The sequence below is a fragment of the Leucopleurus acutus genome (assembly GCF_964270905.1).
Source record: "Leucopleurus acutus genome assembly, chromosome: 19".
Lineage (NCBI taxonomy): Eukaryota > Metazoa > Chordata > Mammalia > Artiodactyla > Delphinidae > Leucopleurus > Leucopleurus acutus.
This window is the reverse complement of record NC_139161.1, coordinates 16,987,099-17,005,406: the sequence shown is the minus strand read 5'-3', so window position 1 is coordinate 17,005,406 and position 18,308 is coordinate 16,987,099. Positions and strand designations below refer to the sequence as shown.

General features: G+C 45.5%; 1 pseudogene across 1 annotated transcript; it reads left to right on the top strand.

Annotated features, from left to right (window-relative positions):
• The first annotated feature begins 9,434 nt into the window (after window positions 1-9,434).
• Window positions 9,435-18,129, top strand: LOC309975498 (RAD52 motif-containing protein 1-like; annotated as a pseudogene). Its single transcript has 7 exons — window positions 9,435-9,530; window positions 9,911-10,090; window positions 13,122-13,243; window positions 13,619-13,791; window positions 14,747-14,840; window positions 16,487-16,576; window positions 18,033-18,129. The product of its transcript is annotated as an RAD52 motif-containing protein 1-like (transcript).
• The last annotated feature ends 179 nt before the right edge of the window (window positions 18,130-18,308 follow it).

Below are 18,308 nucleotides of genomic sequence, written 5' to 3'. Positions count from 1 at the left end.
ATCATGTGGTGTTGCATATTCCCCTACCCCCGTTGCGGGAAAGAAAGTGGGGCCCGAGTGGATGGTCACGTTCCAGGTCTCAGGCGAATCCCTGGGATGGCTGCCGAGTGTGGGTTCTTGGCTTCTCGCAGGAAAGAATTCAAGAGTGAGCTATAGTAAAGTGAAAGAAGGTTTATTCAGGGAGATACACACTCCACAGACAGAGTGTGAGCCATCTCGGAAGGTGAGAAGCCCCAAGGTATGGGGCTGTCAGTTTTCATAGGGGTGGGTAATTTCATAGGCTAATGAGTGGGAGGAGTATTCCAGCTATTTCGGGGAAGGGGTGGGGGTGTCCAGGATTTGGGCTACGCCCACTTTTTGACCATTTATGATCAGCCTTGGAACTGTCATGGCGCCTGTGGGTGTGTCATTTAGCGTGCTGATATGTTACGAGTGTGTACTGAGGTTCAAGGTCTAGTGGAAGTCGACTCGTCCGCCATCTTGGACCTAGTTGGTTCTAACGTTTATGTCGCATGCTCTGGCTATGTCATTCTTTTTTTTTTTTTCTTTTTTTTTTTGCAGTACACGGGCCTCTCACTGTCGTGGCCTCTCCCGTTGCAGAGCACAGGCTCCGGACGCGCAGGCTCAGCGGCCATGGCTCACGAGCCCAGCCGCTCCGCGGCATGTGGGATCTTCCCGGACCGGAGCACGAATCCGTGTCCCCTGCATCAGCAGGCGGACTCTCAACCACTGCGCCACCAGGGAAGCCCCTATGCCATTCTTTAGAGGTTGTGCCCTGCCCACTTACCCCTGTTTCACTTGGAAGGTATGCATTCTGCAGAACACTTCTTTCTGTTACACAACTAGGAATATCCTTACCAACAGGTCCCATGGCTGCTGTTTATTGATGCAGAATAAAATCACAGTCATCTGCATACATTTCTCAAGAGAAAAAAAAATGCCGTCAACCAGTGCTTGACAGTAGGTTGTTTTCCCCTTTTTTTAAAAAAATTAGGGCTTCCCTGGTGGCACAGTGGTCGAGAATCTGCCTGCCAGTGCAGGGGACACGGGTTTGAGCCCTGGTCTGGGAGGATCCCACATGCCGCAGAGCAACTGGGCCCGTGAGCCACAAGTACTGAGCCTGGGCGTCTGGACCCTGTGCTCCGCAACAAGAGAGGCCGCGACAGTGAAAGGCCCGCATACCGCGATGAAGAGTGGCCCCCGCTCTCTGCAACTAGAGAAAGCCCTCGCGCAGAAATGAAGACCCAACATAGCCAAAAATAAATAAATAAATTTTAAAAAAAGAATAATGAATTTAAAAAATAAAATAAAAAATAATTTATTTATTTTTTGCTACATTAGGTCTTCATTGCTGCACGTGGGCTTTCTTTAGTTGTGTCAAGCAGGGGCTACTCTTCGTTGCAGTGCACAGGCTTCTCATTGCGGTGGCTTCTCTTGCTGTGGAGCACGGGCTCTAGGTGTGCGGGCTTCAGTAGCTGTGGCTCGCGGGCTCTAGAGTGCAGGCTCAGTAGTTGTGGCGCACGGGTGTCGTTGCTCTGCGGCATGTGGGGTCTTCCCGGACCAAGGATGGAACCAGTGTCCCCTGCATTGGAAGGCAGATTCTTAACCACTGCACCACCAGGAAAGCCCTGTTTTTTCTTTAACATCCCCTTGCTACTTCACATTGTTGTCTGTGAGCTCACAAGAGCAGAGAGATGGTGGCAGGAGTTAAAAGTTCACACTGTGAAAAAAAATTAAATGTGAAATCATAATATCTATTAACTTATTTTGTTTTAGGCTGATTGCAAAGTCATCTCCTGGGAATCACTGTCCTGGTACAGTGACCCTACATGGAGATTTCTATTTATTTGTTTATTTATTTATGGCTGCACCAGGTCTTAGTTGCGGCATGTGGGCTTCTTTAGTTGCAGCATGAGAACTGTTAGTTGTAGCATGCATGCAGGATCTAGTTCCCCGACCAGGGATCGAACCCGGGCTTCCTGCATTGGGAACACGGAGTCTTACCCACTGGACCACCAGGGAAGTCCCCCTATATGGGGATTTCTAATTCCCAGTTTGTTTTTTAAAATTTAATTACTTAATACAAATACATGATATAAAATTCAAAAGGTACAAAACGGAATATGGTGCTGTAGTCTCCCAGTTTTCTTCCCTGAGAGCAACTACCATTATGAGTTTGTGTGCCCTTCTGGAGATATTCTGTACCAGCATCATCCAATAGAACCATAGTGATGAAACAGTCTATCTGCATATTGTCCAATATGGTAGCCGTTAGCCACATGTGACTACTGAGCACTTGAAATGTGGCTAGTGTGACTTAGGAGCTGACTTTTAAAATTTATTTAATTTGCATTAATTTAAATTGGGATTTACATAGCTACATGCAGTAGTGGCTACTGTATTGGACTGTGCAGTTCTCTACTGTACATCTAACACAAAGTGTATAGAAGCATCTTGCTTTGTTCACTTAACAACACGTACATCTTGGAGATAGATTGTTCCAGTCTGCCTTATTTTTAAAACCTGCTCTCATAATCCAGTAAGGCAATCCCTTACCCAGCCTAGAGAAGTCATCACTTTTAATAAAAAGCTCTAAAATCTTTTACATGCGTCATAACCAACACATCTTTCAAGAATGCTGCGTTCCCCACCCCTCCACTTATACCGGCCTGGGCCTGAGTAGTTTGACATTGAATAGTCCCTTTTAGGGACTGGAAGCTACGACTTACCATGAGTCACTGCCCTAAAATACGCTTTCCACCCTCATGCCCTGTGCCTGGAATTCAGTGGTGATGGTGGCATTCTTTAGGGTTAATCATGGCTCCCTTTAAGTGGTTCTCCTTTAGGGCGAAAAGTCTGCAGGGCAAGGCAACAATGAACGGAGAGCATCTGGGGCCAGTTTTGCTTCTGCCCCGATGACAGGGACAAAGACATGATGAGAGGGGCCAAGGGGCTTTGTGGAGCCGTGCGGGCTCTGATGGTGAATCTCACTGTTCTTAAAGTTGTCTTTAAGTCCACATGGATCCCTAACTAGGATTGTGGTTTTATTTAAAATTTATTTTTATTTTTATTTTTGGTCGCACCACACAGCACATGGGATCTTAGTTCTCCGACCAGGGATCGAACCTGGGCCCTAGGTAGTGAAAGTGCCTAGTCCTAACAACTGGACCGCCAGGGAACTCCCTAGGATTGTGCTTTTAGACAGCCTTCCTCTTAGGATATTTCAGGCAATGAGTCTCTTTCCAGTGTCAAATGGAGTCTAGAGAAAGACATTTCACTAACCTGTTTTGAAGTTTACCCTGTACAAACCTTTTCTTCTGTGAGGTCCCTATGTGAGGCTGATGTGGGTAAAAAACTCAGCTCCAAATGGCATAGTTCCTTTGCAGCTTATGGGGCCAATACATAGCATCTTGTGCTGACCTCTAGGAGGTCGGTCTGTATTTCACAAGGAATCATATGGGGAGAATGAAGAAATGGTCTAAAATTCACTGAAGAATATTCCTGAGTCATCACTGGGGGCAGGGCCTGCTACTAGACATTGGGGAGAGGAAGGAGATATGATTCTTGCTTTGTCAGCGCTCCTGACCTAATAGAGAACAGTGTTTGGGTCTGCGCACTGATGGACACTGTCTTTCACAATGTTCCATTTAGAGGTGACACCTGAAAGCGTAGAAGGTGTGCATTCTGCGGAACACTTACTTCTGTTACAGAACCAGGAATAGCCGTGCCAACAGGTCCTGTGGCTGCTGTTTATTGATGCAGAATAAAATCCCAGTCATCTGCACACATCCCCAACCAAGACTCAGCCACATCCTGGGACAGATAGAATTATGAGTCCCGATTCCTCATCCCTCCCTGCATCCAGACTCTTTGCCATGTCTCACTGTGGGCAGAGTGTACTGTCCAGTCCCCTGGCTTGGGTCTTGGCCATGTGACGTGCTTTGGCCCATGGAATGGGCAGAAATGAGAGCGTGCCAGTTCCGTGCCCAGCTGGAGGAAGCCTGATGATGCTTGCCCCCGTGTGCTTCTCTTGGGTAGCTGCTGCCTCTTCAGCCCGGGCCCCTGAATGAACACACATGGAAAAGAGCTACCTTGGCTGATCTGCAGACCAGCAATGAGAAGCAGAGCAGACCCAGCCAGCAGAGCATTAAACCATAGCTGCACCAGCCAAACGGCAGACTGATGGGAATCGTTATTCCAACCCACTGAATTTCTGGATGGGTTTATTACATAGCAATATTGTGGCAGTAACTAACCAGTACATGTACCCGCTCTTTTATTAGGTTATAAATTCAGCTGCTGCAATAGAGACCCTAAACAACAGTGGGTTAACTAAGAAAGACATTTATTGATCTCTCGTGTAGGAATCTGGTTAAGTAGTCCAGGGTTAGTTTGGTGGCTCGTGTGTCAGGGAGCCAGGCTCCACCATTCTCCGTGTGACCCTCTTCCACCCGAAGCCTTCATATTGTTCACAGATCGAAGTCTTACCGAAATATTCCACAGGGTGGCGCCAAACCCTCGTTCCAACATCACCGTCCAGCACCTAAGGCCTCACCTTGAACCATGATTCCACTTCTCTTTCAGGCCTGGGGACTTGTCCTCTTCTTGAATGGGCGTGCTCCCCCCCACGTCCCCAAACTGGTGCTCCGCTACCATCCTCCAGGTGTCAACGCATCTCACTCTCACCAGGACCCCAGGGGCCAGAACTGGCCAGGGCCTGGTGCTCCCCAGGAGTGAGAGGCCCTCACCTCCATGGGGAGCGGGGGGAGCCGTACAGTGTCCAAGACAAGAGTCCAGTCTCCCTCCCAGTCATCCTCGCACCTGGCCTCTCCCACCCTCAAACCCCTGCTCACCTCCGACCCCGAAGAAGCCAGAGAACCTCGGCAGCCCCTACTTCCCTGCCCCCCTTCCTTCCACACCTCAGCAGTTCAGTGAGCGTAACAAGGCTGGTTAAAATGGGTCCCTCTGCTTCTGAGGTTGACTCAGGATGGGTGGGCACGTGGGTTTGGAGGGTGACAGGCTCTCTGCTGGACCAAACTCTAGCCAGGCTCCTCTGAGCCTTCCTCTAGATCCAACCTTGGCCTCTAAAGACGTCAACAAACACTAACAGAGTTTCTAACAGCTCGAGACCACATGTCTAGGATGATCCTAGCCCTCCTTAAAGTGGCTGCCTGAAAAAAGCTCAAGGCTGCCTAAAGGATTTGCTGTTTGTCCTAGCCAACACCTAAAGATAGGGCCCTTGTCTCCCAGCTTCTGGGACAGGGTAGGAGCCTAACTTTGAGAAGCGTCAGTTAGCCAGCACAGATGGGCTTCATGTGACCACCCCCCCTTCCCCTTCTCACTTCTCTGACTAGACAGACCCTCCCCCCTCCTCATCCCCTCATCCTCCCTTTAAAAGCCCTGTACCAGTCGCAGTTGAGTTCAGTTCATGATGGTCTCTTTCCCTCTACCACTGCAATTGTACATTATTGATTGAACTCTGATTTTACCACTTTAAGTAGCACGTGGCTTTGTTTATTTTTGATAAGGGGGGGCGCGTGTGTGTCCAGGACTAGACTTTTATTTTTATTTACTTATTTAGGATCAGCGTTTTATTTTTAAATTTTTATTTATTTATTTTCTTTACTTTTTGGCTGCGTCAGGTCTTAGTTGCAGCGCGCGGGATCCTTTTGTTGCAGCGCGCGGGATCCTTTTGTTGCAGCGCGCGGGATCCTTTTGCTGCAGCGCGCGGGATCCTTTTGTTGCAGCGCGCGGGATCCTTTTGCTGCAGCGCGCGGGATCCTTTTGTTGCAGCGCGCGGGATCCTTTTGCTGCAGCGCGCGGGATCCTTTTGCTGCAGCGCGCGGGATCCTTTTGTTGCAGCGCGCGGGATCCTTTTGCTGCAGCGTGCAGGATCTTCGTTGTAGGGCTCGGGCTTCTCTCTAGTTGTGGCGAGTAGGTTCTCTCTCTCTAGTTGTGGCACGGGTTCCAGAACGCGTGGGCTCTGTAGTTTGTGACGCGCGGGCTCTCTCGTTGAGGCGTGCGAACTCAGTAGTTGTGACGCGCGGGCTTAGTTGCCCTGTGGCATGTGGGATCCTAGTTCCCCGAACAGGGATTGAACCCACATCCTCTGCATTGGAAGGCAGATTATTTATTTATTTATATTATTATTATTTTTTAAATTTATTTTTGTCTGCGCTGTGTCTTCATTGCTGCACGCAGGCCTTCTCTAGTTGTGGTGAGCTGGAGCTACTCTTTGTTGTGATGCGTGGGCTTCTCATTGCGGTGGCTTTTCTTGTTGTGGAGCACGGGCTCTACGCAAGTGAGCTTCAGTAGTTGCGGCACGTGGGCTCAATAGTTGTGGCTCGCGGGCTCTAGAGCACAGGCTCAGTAGTTGTGGCACACAGCCTTAGCTGCTCCGCGGCAGGTGGGATCTTCCCGGACCAGGGCTCGAACCCATGTCCCCTGCATTGGCAAGTGGATTCGTAACTACTGCGCCACCAGGGAAGTCTGGAAGGCAGATTCTTTACCACTGGACCATCAGGGAAGTCCCAGGATCAGCCTTTTAAAGAAGCATCCCAGAGATGTTTGAGTGCAGAGGTCCAGAGACCATATTTTGAGAAATGATATTTCCCTATGGACACCTTTCCTCTGGCAGCCCTTTTGAATGGCAGCTATGTTCTCTCCAGTGCTGCACTGCCTGCAGTCTACCCAGCTTTCATCCCAGTGAGAACATTCCAGAGACCAACTAAGGATCAACTCCAGGTGTTTCTCCAGTCACCTCTGGGGCTGACTGCATGTCACCAGCAACCAGTACCTCACCTGCTGCCCAACTACAGTGACAGCTTCCAGATTTGTGACTCAGCTAGCTCTCCACCATGTTATTCTATGTAGACACCACCCGCCTTTTACAAAGCCTTGGACACCCATAAGCCTATAAAAATAAAAGAAAAAAAGGAGTAGGGCTCCAGGACTTCTCCAAGTACAGGTGGTGCCTCCTCACCATACCTGTATATGGACGCATGTTGGTTAGTGTTGGCTTGCAGGGAGAACCAGTCTTCGGGACTGTCCCCTGTGCACTGACGGGTATCCTCTTTCTCCCTTTCAGAACTGCTGAGCCCAAATCTTCTTTCAATCATCAACTGTGCGAAAAAAATTGTGTCCGGAACAGGGGGGATGAAGAACTGGTGAGGAGGCCATGGTGGGACGAAGTTAGTGGGCGGAGCCTTAAGAAAGATGTAGTGACAGAGAAAGGGACAGTAGGCCAGGACCTGACCTTTTCTACAGCCTAGAAAAATGTGGGATGTGGCAGGGCTTGGAACTCCGACTTAGAAGACCTGGGATCTGGCTCTTCCTCTGACACCGTATTAAACAAAACTCTTTTGGTTGCAGGAACAGAGCAACTTGAATTAGCTGGGGGAGATTTATTCTGAGAGGACAAGGTGTCTTGCTGAGCCCACACGAGTGGTGCAGCTGGGCCTCAGGAAGAGGGTGGAAGCAGGGCTGGAAACTTTCCTTTGCAGGTTTCTGCTTCTCTTTGTGCATTGGCTTCATTACTCCCTCTGCAGACCAGCTTTCTCTGCTCTACAGTCCACCAGACAGACTATGTCCGCCCTGAATCTATGGGCTAATGTCCTAAGCGACCATAGAGACTAGCTAGGCTCAGTCCCAGTCCAAGTACCTGGCAGGGAGGATCTGATGGGTTCAGCTTGGACCCTGTGTCCCAGCTCCATTCATTCAGCTACAGGCATGGAAGAAATTAAGCAACATAAACACGGCTGCCACGGGCCCTCTCTACATAATTGGCAGCAACATTTTCTATAAAAAGTGTTGTTGGGCTTCCCTGGTGGCTCATTGGTTAAGAATCCGCCTGCTAATGCATGGGACACGGGTTCGAACCCTGGTCCGGGAAGATCCCACATGCTGTGGAGCAACAAAGCCCATGTGCCACAACTACTGAGCGCACGCGCCTGGAGCCCGTGCTCTGCAACAAGAGAAGCCACCGCAATAAGAAGCCCGCGCACCGCAACAAAGAGTAGTCCCCGCTCGTCGCAACTAGAGAAAGCCCGTGTGCAGCAACGAAGACCCAACGCAACCAAAAATAAATACAATTGATTCTTAATTAAAAAAAAAAAGAACCAATCTTCCTTCTCTCCACAGGGTAAAATAGAGGTTGCACTGTGCAGGCCGGCCACTGTCCTACTGGATGACAGGATGCCACCTGGCATGAGACAGGGAGCAGGCCTGTGGTGGAGTCATTCCAGAACTCCTCTCCTCACTTGGGAATTCTTCATTTCTTCTTCCTCTTGCCTCCACCTCATGTTATTTTCTTCCTTTCCCATTTACAAATAAAACTGACCAGAGCCCCAGGAGTAAATGGCTTTCTAGGACTTACTCCTTGTTCCTATCCAGGCCCAGGTCCCTGGTTCCTGACTGTCATTTGCAAACCAAGAAGACCACGATGAAGAATTTTTCTATATTTTTGGAATTATTAAAGCATTCCTTGTGCAAAGAATGTGTTAATTTAGTCATGATTAATCCCAGGTATATTTGAGTACCTAATAGAGTATGAGTGTGCTAGGTACTAGAAAAAGGGTGATAAATCTGTAAATATTGTTCATGAGGTGTTCATAATCTATCTGGAGAAGATTATGGATCTTCTCCATACACAGATAATGGATACAATGAATAAATGGATACATACAATGAATGCAATGGATAGTGATATGGATAATAAATCTATAGTTATTGGTTTGAAACAGTATCAAGATCTAAGTAATTCCTCCAAAGTCAACAATTCTTGAAGTAAAAGAGCTCAGAAGTAGGTAATGGGTGGGGCTAAGTGTCTGCTATATTGAGGCGGAGATAGTCGTGGTGGGGATGGAGAAATGTGCTGGGTGATTTGGCGGTACTTTAGGAAAATGGGCTGGAAACCAGCTTTTTAAAATTTCGTACAAGACTGTCGATGGCTTTAATGTTATACCTTGATTTGCATATTTAAGACTCATGAAAACACTCAAGTCGAAGGATTGCATCTTTGGTGGTCATTTCTCACACAGAGTCGGGAAATCTAAATTTTTAAAGTTCAGTGGATAGTTAGCGCTAACTACTTAGTACTCTAGTCTCCTCTGGAACTTTGAAGATGAAGCCAGCTGCTATAAACATGTCCGCACCATTCGATCCTGTAAACTCACACTTTGGACTCTACGCTAAAAATACACTTGAATAGAAACGCTAAACTCCAAAACTTCTGGGCGCGCGGGTTGCGGAAGGGGAACTAGAGGCAGAGGCAAGCCCGGAGTGGGAGGGGCGAGGGAGAGGTCCGAGCACCGCCCCCGTCCCACTCCCACCGAGCTGGCTCCGCCCCTCAGGCTCCATTTTTAAAAAAGCGCGTGCGCGCGTGCGCGGGCGCAGTGTGCTTGCGCCCCGAGCCGCGCACGCGCGGTAACGGTAGAATGGTGGAGTTGGTACCTTTTGCGGTTCCCGTGGCGGGTGACAAAACCTTGCTGGTGTGGGAGCCGAGCTCTGGACCCACGGCCGAGGCCTTGCAAGTGAGCCGAGCCGGGGCGGAGGGAGGGGTGGAGGAAGCCGCCCCGCCCCCCAGTAACTGGGCGCCCCGGGGTACTGCTTCAGCACCTCATCTGCCTGTGGTCTCCGCTGAGAGGAATCTTAGTTCTAGAGCCGACCTGAGCAGTCAGCTCGCTCCCAGAGATTTTTGAGAGATAGTTCCCAGCAGACGGCATTGCCTCCTAATGCTTCTCGAAGCTTAGGATTTCAGAGGGAAACTTGTTCATAAAATGAGAAGTGTTTGGAGTTGCCGGCTCACCACAGTTGCCTGTGGCGAAGGGCTGGGGGAATATAAGGGAATGGGCGGTTTGTTTTCCTGGGCGTGAAATTTCCTGCACTTACTTAGCATGGGACCACCCTACAGCATTCTGTGTTCACAGTCTTCTCCCAGTTTGGCCTTCTGTATTCGGTCCGAGTCTTCCCAAACGCAGCAGTGGCCGGTCCTGGGTTCTATGGCATCATCAAGTTTTATTCAGCAAGGGATGCCCACAGAGCCCAAAAGGCATGCGACCAGAAGCAGCTTTTCCGGACATCTCCAGTGAAGGTGGGTCCAAATGTGGGATTCCTCGCTCTACTGGGATGAAGTGCTGAATTTAAAAGTAATAGGCCATCGGGAATTCCCTGGCGGTCCAGTGTTAGGACTCTGCACTTTCAGTGCTGAGGGCCCGGGTTCAATCCCTGGTCCGGGAACTAAGATCCCAGCGAGGGGGGGGGCGGGGGGGAAAGGCCAGCGTTTGTACAGCACTGTGGTGTACAGAATGCTCTGATTCACTGCTCCAGTGATCCCCCAGTTCCCCAGATCTTTCCTTCTTTTTTTTAGATGAAGAAACTCGAAATCAGGATGGTTAAGTGACTTACTTAAGGTTCATGACAGTAAAGGTGGAAACTAGAGGCCAAACCCAAACTTAACTGATGTTAAACCCCATGTCATTTTATGCTGCCCATTAATTTAAGAAATCTTCACAAGAGTCTTCCTTATATATACTTTTATGTGAATTTCAAATGTGTGAGGTTGACAAACTTTTTCATGAATTAATTTATTTATTTATTTTTGGCTGCGTTGGGTCTTGTTGCTGCGCGCTGGGTTTCTCTAGTTGCGGCGAGCGGGGATTCCTCTTCCTTGTGGTGTGTGGGCTTCTCATCGCGATGGCTTCTCTTGTTGCGGAGCACGGGTTCTAGGCACGCAGGCTTTAGTAGTTGTGGCTTACGGGCTTAGTTGCTCTGCGGCATGTGGGATCTTCCCGCACGAGGGATCGAACCCGTGTCCCCTGCATTGGCAGGTGGACTGTTAACCACTGTGCCACCAGGGAAGTCCGGAGCTTGAGGAACTTTTGTCAGATGTAACATAAAGGAGGCTTCATCACCACTCTCAAACTGCCTATTCAGAACTCCCTTCACATTCCAGAAAATGGTTAAAATATTCTTTCATGCATGTAGAAACCTTATTCCATATTAACATGCCATCCAATCTTACTTGCCCAGAATTAACATTTCATTATGTGCCTCCATTCAGCCACCATTCCTTTTTCAAGGACCTTTTCAATTCCTCTGAATAAGTGAGTGAGGCTTAGATTTCCAGACCTTTCCCTTTATAATTGTGTGTCTTCTCTGATTGGCTTCTTGCTCTGGCTACTTCCTACTGACCTTGCTGCCTATTCTCACCCATATTTCTTTACTCACTGAGTTCACCTTTATTGAATCTGAGAACTCTCCTCAGATGTGACTCCAGGTACACTACCTCCCACTTCTGTACCCTGTTTAACACCCTCTTCAATCCTGGCTGTACTCCCTGGGATTGAAATGATTTGTGTCAGGCATTCTTTTGTTTGCACACCCTGCGACCATTTCACATAAGCACTCAGATATTACAGATGGTCCTGGAAAGATTATGAAACAGTTACTTGGTGTCAGTTGTGAGTAATGAGTTGTTTTCTCATATTGGACATTAAGACTATTCCATAAGCTTAGGTTCTGAGATTTTCACAGCATAAAGCTCGGCACTAATAGAACGTTCTACAAGTCACTATAGAGTTGAGGGGAAAGGGCATTCGTATTAGATTTCCTTATTTAATGCAGAACCTTAGTTTACTGTTCACACGCCCGAAATTGTTACCCACTTTAATTATGCGTTCTTTTAAAATTTTATTTATTTATTTATTTGGTTGCACCGGGTCTTAGTTGCAGCAGGCAGGCTCCTTAGTTGTGGCTCGCAGGCTCCTTAACTGTGGTGTGTGAACTCTTAGTTGCAGCATGCATGTGAGACATAGTTCACTGACCAGGGATCGAACCAATGCCCCCTGCATTGGGAGCATGGAGTCTTAACCACTGCACCAGCAGGGAAGTTCCAATTATGTGTTCTTTTATTCATTGGCAGGTATACATACTTCTTATCTTTTTTCCCCTGTATTTTTTATAAATACAGAAAAGATAATAACATCTTAAAATGAAGGAAAGGCCTAATGTATCTGAGTTTTTCTCAGTAGCACGAAGGGATATGTTTGCCAACAAGAACTGTGGCAAGGTTATCCCAGATGTCAACTGTCTCTACTACCCAGGGACTCAGAGCCCTTCTGAAGCTTCCTAATTGTCCAGGACAGCTCCATTATGACTCACCGTACAGGGCCTAGCCTCCCATGTGACACTCAACATTTAAAAATTAGTCTTCATTTCTCCTTCCCAGCAGGCAGCTTCAGTTGGAGAAAATAATTTCATTTTCTTATGTACTCATTCATTCACTCAGTCAACAGACCATCACTCCCCTATTATATGCCAAGACCTATGCTTGTTTCTGGTAACAAGGAAAGAATAATATACGGTTCCTTCAAGCACTTAAGGAGCTCTTAAACTAGTGACGGGGAAGATAAACAAACAAATCAAAGAATTAACAATGCTTTGACTTTATTGTATTACTTGAATTTTTATGACTGTATTTATATACTACACGCTGTTCAAAATGGAAATAGACATTTAAGAAAGAACTAGTGATATAAAAACTCCACAGTAATATGTAAGTTATTGAGAGAGTTAAGACTGGAAATATTTGCACTCTCAAAGAAGCTTGTTAATGCAGATGAACCTCTAATTCTTTTGGTTGCTTTATTTACATTTAGAGAGGTATACGTATTCCCTCTTCTAACAGGGGTTAGTAACTTGGGGAGGGGGTGCTACAGATTAAGGTCCTAATTCAGTGGCAGGTCCATCTTACCTCCTCTTCAGCTCGTATTCTCAAGCAGGAGCTACAGGATGAGACGACTGAAACAGTTCACTTCCTTTGCTTACCCCCAGCCCCATAATAGGCTTCTGCTGGGCTTCCTTGGTTGCTTTCATCATCACTTTCACCACCAGCGGTCAGGGAACCTTCCCGGTTAATCAGGGGCCCTGGAAATGATGCAGAAAAGTACTGACCTAAAAATAATAAATAACATTTATTTAGGGCTCACTGTGAACTCATTGCTTAAAATGTGCTACTTAATCTGCACAGCCCCTCCATGAAATTGGTATTGATAAATCTCAGGTATATCCAAAATAAGCCTCTGTGTAGGGTTGTGATATTTTTAGGTCTTTTATGTCTTTAGGTTCGTCTCGGCACCAGACATAAGGCGGTTCTACATAATACGCCTGCCCTAAAAGCTCCAGATGCCAAGAATTGGCAAATTACTACTTTGGTTTCCATGGGTGGTGAAAAAGGATCATCAAGGTAAACTCTGTAGACTTTCTTTGACTAACCAGACTCCTTTCAACACTGAACTCCTAGACTTTAGAGGGAAGAATAGAACAGGGCTCTGGGGAGGAGATGTGAGAGGCTTCCACATGGAAGTATCTGAGCATTGGCCTGCCACCTAGAATTAGTGATAATCTCAATGACTTGGATGGTGGTGTCCATAATTTTCTCCAGTATTTGTATGGTATATAATAAAAAATAGTTGTCCATATCTAATCATTCATTTGCAAGTCTCACTTGATTTTGAAGCTATAGCATACCTAAACTATTACCTGGAGTTGCTGGAGTTTAGTTTTTATTTCTAACAACAGGATATTTTGAAGTCTAGCCTTTAATTCAAAATCCTAACAGCTTCAGGATCTTTCTAACCTTGAAGAAAGGGAAAAGGAAGATATTGTGACACCACTTCAGAAGCAAAGCGTCAAGTTCTTCTGTGCTTTAGAGGTGGTGTTGCCCTCCCACGAGTGCAGGAGTCCTGGAGTTGGCATGGCTGAGGAACCTTTGGATAAGTTGGAGGAAGGTCTGTTTTCCAATATGTGTGTGTATGGGGAGGTGAGGGAGTGGGATTTCTCTTTTTTCCTTTCTTTCTGAAACTCAACTTTTCAGATACATCATCACCATAGCTAAGCAACTAAAGCCCTGGGCAGAATTTTTCTGCCTGACAATATAGGTTTTTATCTTAGGCAATACCTGACAGCACCTTAAACTTTAGAATTTTAGAACTGACTGCCTGCCAAGAAGCTTAGGAGGAGGGAAAATTAGTTAGTTTTTGTGGTTTTTTTTGGTTAATAATTTGTTATGTGCTAAAATAGTCCTTCAAATACAGATGTCTTCTGGCCTCCAGTTATCCCAACAAAACCATTGTCTAAAGATTGAAATAAACTCTTGTGTAAATGTTCAGTCCTTTGCCTCCTATAGAAGGGCCTGCGCGGAAAACGTAAATATAGATCCCTAGAAAGGGGATTCCGATTGGTACTGAGTTTTTTCCTAGAATCCATGGCACTTGGGCTTAGGGTTTTAAGTCAGAGACAGGGCTGTTAGCGAATGGAGTGGAGGAGGCTCCACCCTCCACCTGAGTGGGTGATGGTTGAGGAGAGGCCAGATCATCTGCACTACCACCAAATCTATCTCACTGTATGAATCCAGCCCTTCACGCACAGGAGAGCAGCGTCTGTAGCAGTGTAGCCTCAGCTTGTCCACTTGAAATCTGTGCGTCATATGCGATTTGTGCCACGTTCTTGGTTTGCATTTCCCATCGAGTATTTTAGGAACTTCCAGAATAGATCTGAGCAGTAAAAATGTGCCAAGCCAGGGTATACCTACAGCAGAGACATTCAACCGCACCCCAGTGTTGTGCCTGCCCTTGATCACTAAGGTAATGATCTAAGAATCACAGATGCATTTTTAGTTTTAAACACATTACCTAGAAATCAGTTATTCAATATTTTAAATTCATGTGTTTTGGTTGGATTTATGGTCATTATCATTCCTTATGAAAAGGAGGGTAACCCAGAAGCTTGCTATTCAGAAGGCTATGACAGATGCATTCCGAAACTGCTGATTCTGGTTTTAGGTAAGACCTTTTTGACTGTCCTTGAAGTACTTCTGTTTCGGTGAGCAAATAAACTTAATTGAAAAGTTAATTGGATGAAAATAATGGTTATCTAAAACATTACGTATTCTTTCATTCACCAGATGCTTTCACAGCAGCAGTCTTAAATTTGTTCTTTGTGGCATTTATGAGAAAAACGACAGGAAATATTATTATCCCCAGTGTTTAGATGTAGAATGACTTGCCTCAGTTCATACAAAAAGTGTTTGATCCAGTTCTTCCTCAATTGCTTGCTTATTGTACAGAATAGTGTAGTGATTATAAGCCTTGGACACCTGTGTTTGAGTCCTAACTTTGTCTCTTAGATTTATTTGTTGTTGTTGTTGCAATTTTAGGTTTTTCTAGCCAGAGACATTTGAAGGTATTTAATATCTCTAAGGTGCAATTTCTTTATCTGCAAATAGGGTTAGTAATTCAGCTTACCACCTAATGGGGGATATTGTAAGAGTAAATGAGATGATGAATGTAAAAAGCTTAGAACTATGCCTGAAACATAGTAAGCAGACAAAATATATGGACTATTATGATTATCGTTGTTTTCTTGTTGAAAAGTTTATTAGATTATGTTTTTGGAATCAGTTTAATTTCAGTTTTCATTTCTGATATATTGGGTGAATATGATTCTTATATAATAATCGGCTACGTTTTTGTGAGCCTTGAAAGTGGTCATGGTATTGAATAGCGTTGATTGTGTTCCCTATCGAGTTATACAACGGTGAAAATGTCGCAGGGTATGCCCGAAGGAAACTTTATGATTAGTAGATTCCCGGAACAGAATTGCTCCCCTGCTTCACAGCCCTGCAGGCTTAGAGACTGAGAAATCCTAGCTAAGTTGTCAGAGAGCTTATTTGCTTGTAAGAGTTGACCTGGATTGGTCTTGGCCTTTCCACCTGGGCAGTCCTTCCAGTGAAGTTTGACTTCCCTGGTCATCAGGCTGAATCTCCACCAGCTGTCAACTCTGGGTAACACCCTTTAAGAACCAAACTAAATGTCTGGGTTGTTTGTCCTTAATATGCCAAGGTACTCCTTATATGTACTCAAAACTCCTTAGACCAAAAAGCCTGGTGGCTCTAGTTTGCCTTGAGGAAAGCTGTACTGTCCAAAGGGTACATGGGCCAGTTTCCGCCAGTAGAGTGTTCAAATGCTCTCTGTCTCTGTCTCCAAAGCTTTGTTCACTGTATCTGGTAGAATTTTGGTCCCAAGGAGTAGGCACTTGCCTTGCTTCTAACATGAAGTATCTATTATAGTCCAGTGGTATCTACCCCAGGTTTGAACTCACTTTGACGCCCACCTAATGCCTTCCTATTTCATTGTATTGTGATTGAACATTTTTGTTTCCACAGCTTTTAATTCCTATGTCATTATTCCTTAGTTCTTATTTGTAAGATCATAAAGGTTTTTGAACCAAAGTTGATACTTGTTATATATTTTTTCACAAGTAATTATGATAAAAACGGAAGTGTCAGATGAGGGAACTTCTAGGAAAATGCTCTTATTTTCTGCTTTTAGAAATCAAAAGAATGTCTAATTATTGGGTGCTACCATTGTATACAGGAAGTTTTAGAACAAGAAACCTTGTGAATTGATCCTTGTTAGCTTTATTTCAGAAAGTGGTAAAGTAGCTGTGGCATATAGACCCTGTGAAGAGGCCACAGATGCTAGAACCGAAGAGGAGCTACAGGATTTCATTCAAGTATGTGGAGATAAAAACTCAAGGGGTACACAGCCAGTGTAGCCATAATTCAAAACACCCAGCAGGATTTGGAAGACTTTGGCATGTCTACTCAGCTCTGTCATCCTTAGGAAAAGGTGAAACTCTGAAACTGCTTTAGAGGCAGGGAATTTCTAGGACTTTTCCAAGTCCCGAGCCTTGTCTCTGGCCCCTTATTTGAAGTTTGGAGAGCAGGATTGAGGGCCATCAGTGTATGTCTATAGTTGTGGACACAGGAGAAGACACAGGCCTTTTAGAACTCCCCTCAAATAGAATTGCAGGGATTTGGGAACAAAGTAACTATGGCCTTAAGTGTGATTATGCTACAGTGTTTTAAAACTATTCATGCCTTTCAAGTAAGGTATATTACCCAGATCTCAGCATCTCATATATATCTTGTGTTAAATATTTTGCCGAAGAACCTTTTTGTAAACCAATTATATGGATGCCTCGAATTAGGGATTAAGTTGTCAATGTAATTTCTAAAAGAAAACATTAATGTACTGCATATAGGATTTTTATTAAAAAGGAGCAAAAAATGTGTTTCATGTCATTGAGAGCTTATTTTCGGGCTAGATATCTGATGATTTAACTCACTCCAATGTTGCAAAGTTTGTTTTGAAGGGAAGAAAGTAGAGAAAGAAAGGGTGGTTATGTTCTGAAAAATGTAAACATTTTGAAAGTTTTTCCTGTACAAAATAATTATTTTAATTCAATTTAAATCAGTCAAGGAAACTTCAGACGTATCCATGTTTGGGCTTTAAGAAGTCTAGCTTCCTGTGAAATGTGAGAGGAAAGGATTCCATATTGATACTAAAGATTTCGGAAACCTGATTATAACAACAGATGCATTCCTAAATGAGGCCAATCTTGGAATCAGTTCCATTTAGAAACCATTATGTGCTAGGCACTGGAAATAAGATGAAGCTCCTTCTCTCTTGGAGTTTAGGTGTTAAAGGTGTACCAGACAATTAAAAAGGACTAAAATTAAATAGATTATGAAAAGGACTGTGAAGAAAGTAAATAGGGTGCTAGTTACAGTAGTTCAAGAAAATTACTTAACATGCTGACTTTAACATTCGAAGTGTCTTCTCCATGTGTGCACACAGGGTAGACGTCTGAAAAGTGACACTGTAGTTTTTTCTGGATTAATGGCTCTGTTGAGACAAGGTGGGGTGTGGGAAGTTTGCCCATGCTAATGTAAAGGGCCATTCACTTGGTTTTAGACTCTCTTTCCCAGAATGAATTGCTCACCTGCCCCAAACCCCTCCTACAGAAGTTCTGGAGTCATCACTGATTCAGTGGTAACCCCTAATAACAGAGTGGTGAATGAATAATGAGACGTGAATACTGAGAGTTTGGAGGAAATGGCAACATTGTAGAATAATTGTAAGGAGTGTTCGCCTCCCGACACCCGAACTGGTGCTCATTTTGAAAATCAGCTACTTTTGTTCTCAGCCGTGTGGCCAAAGGGAGGAAGAATGTCTCTCAGACTTCAGCTCTGAGGAGGAAGAGTTCAGATTGCCAGAATTGGATTAGCACTTTTGAATTTCCCAGAATGCCACGTCCTGTGGTTTCCTCGGGAAGCTCTGCATCCTTTCCAATCCCCCTCGGCCCCTGGGCTGCTGGAGTTTGGGGCCACTCGGGTATACAGCCCAAATCCCGCCTCATTGTTTGGGGCCAGGGAGGGCAGGGAGGGGTTGGGAAGAGGGCCCGGC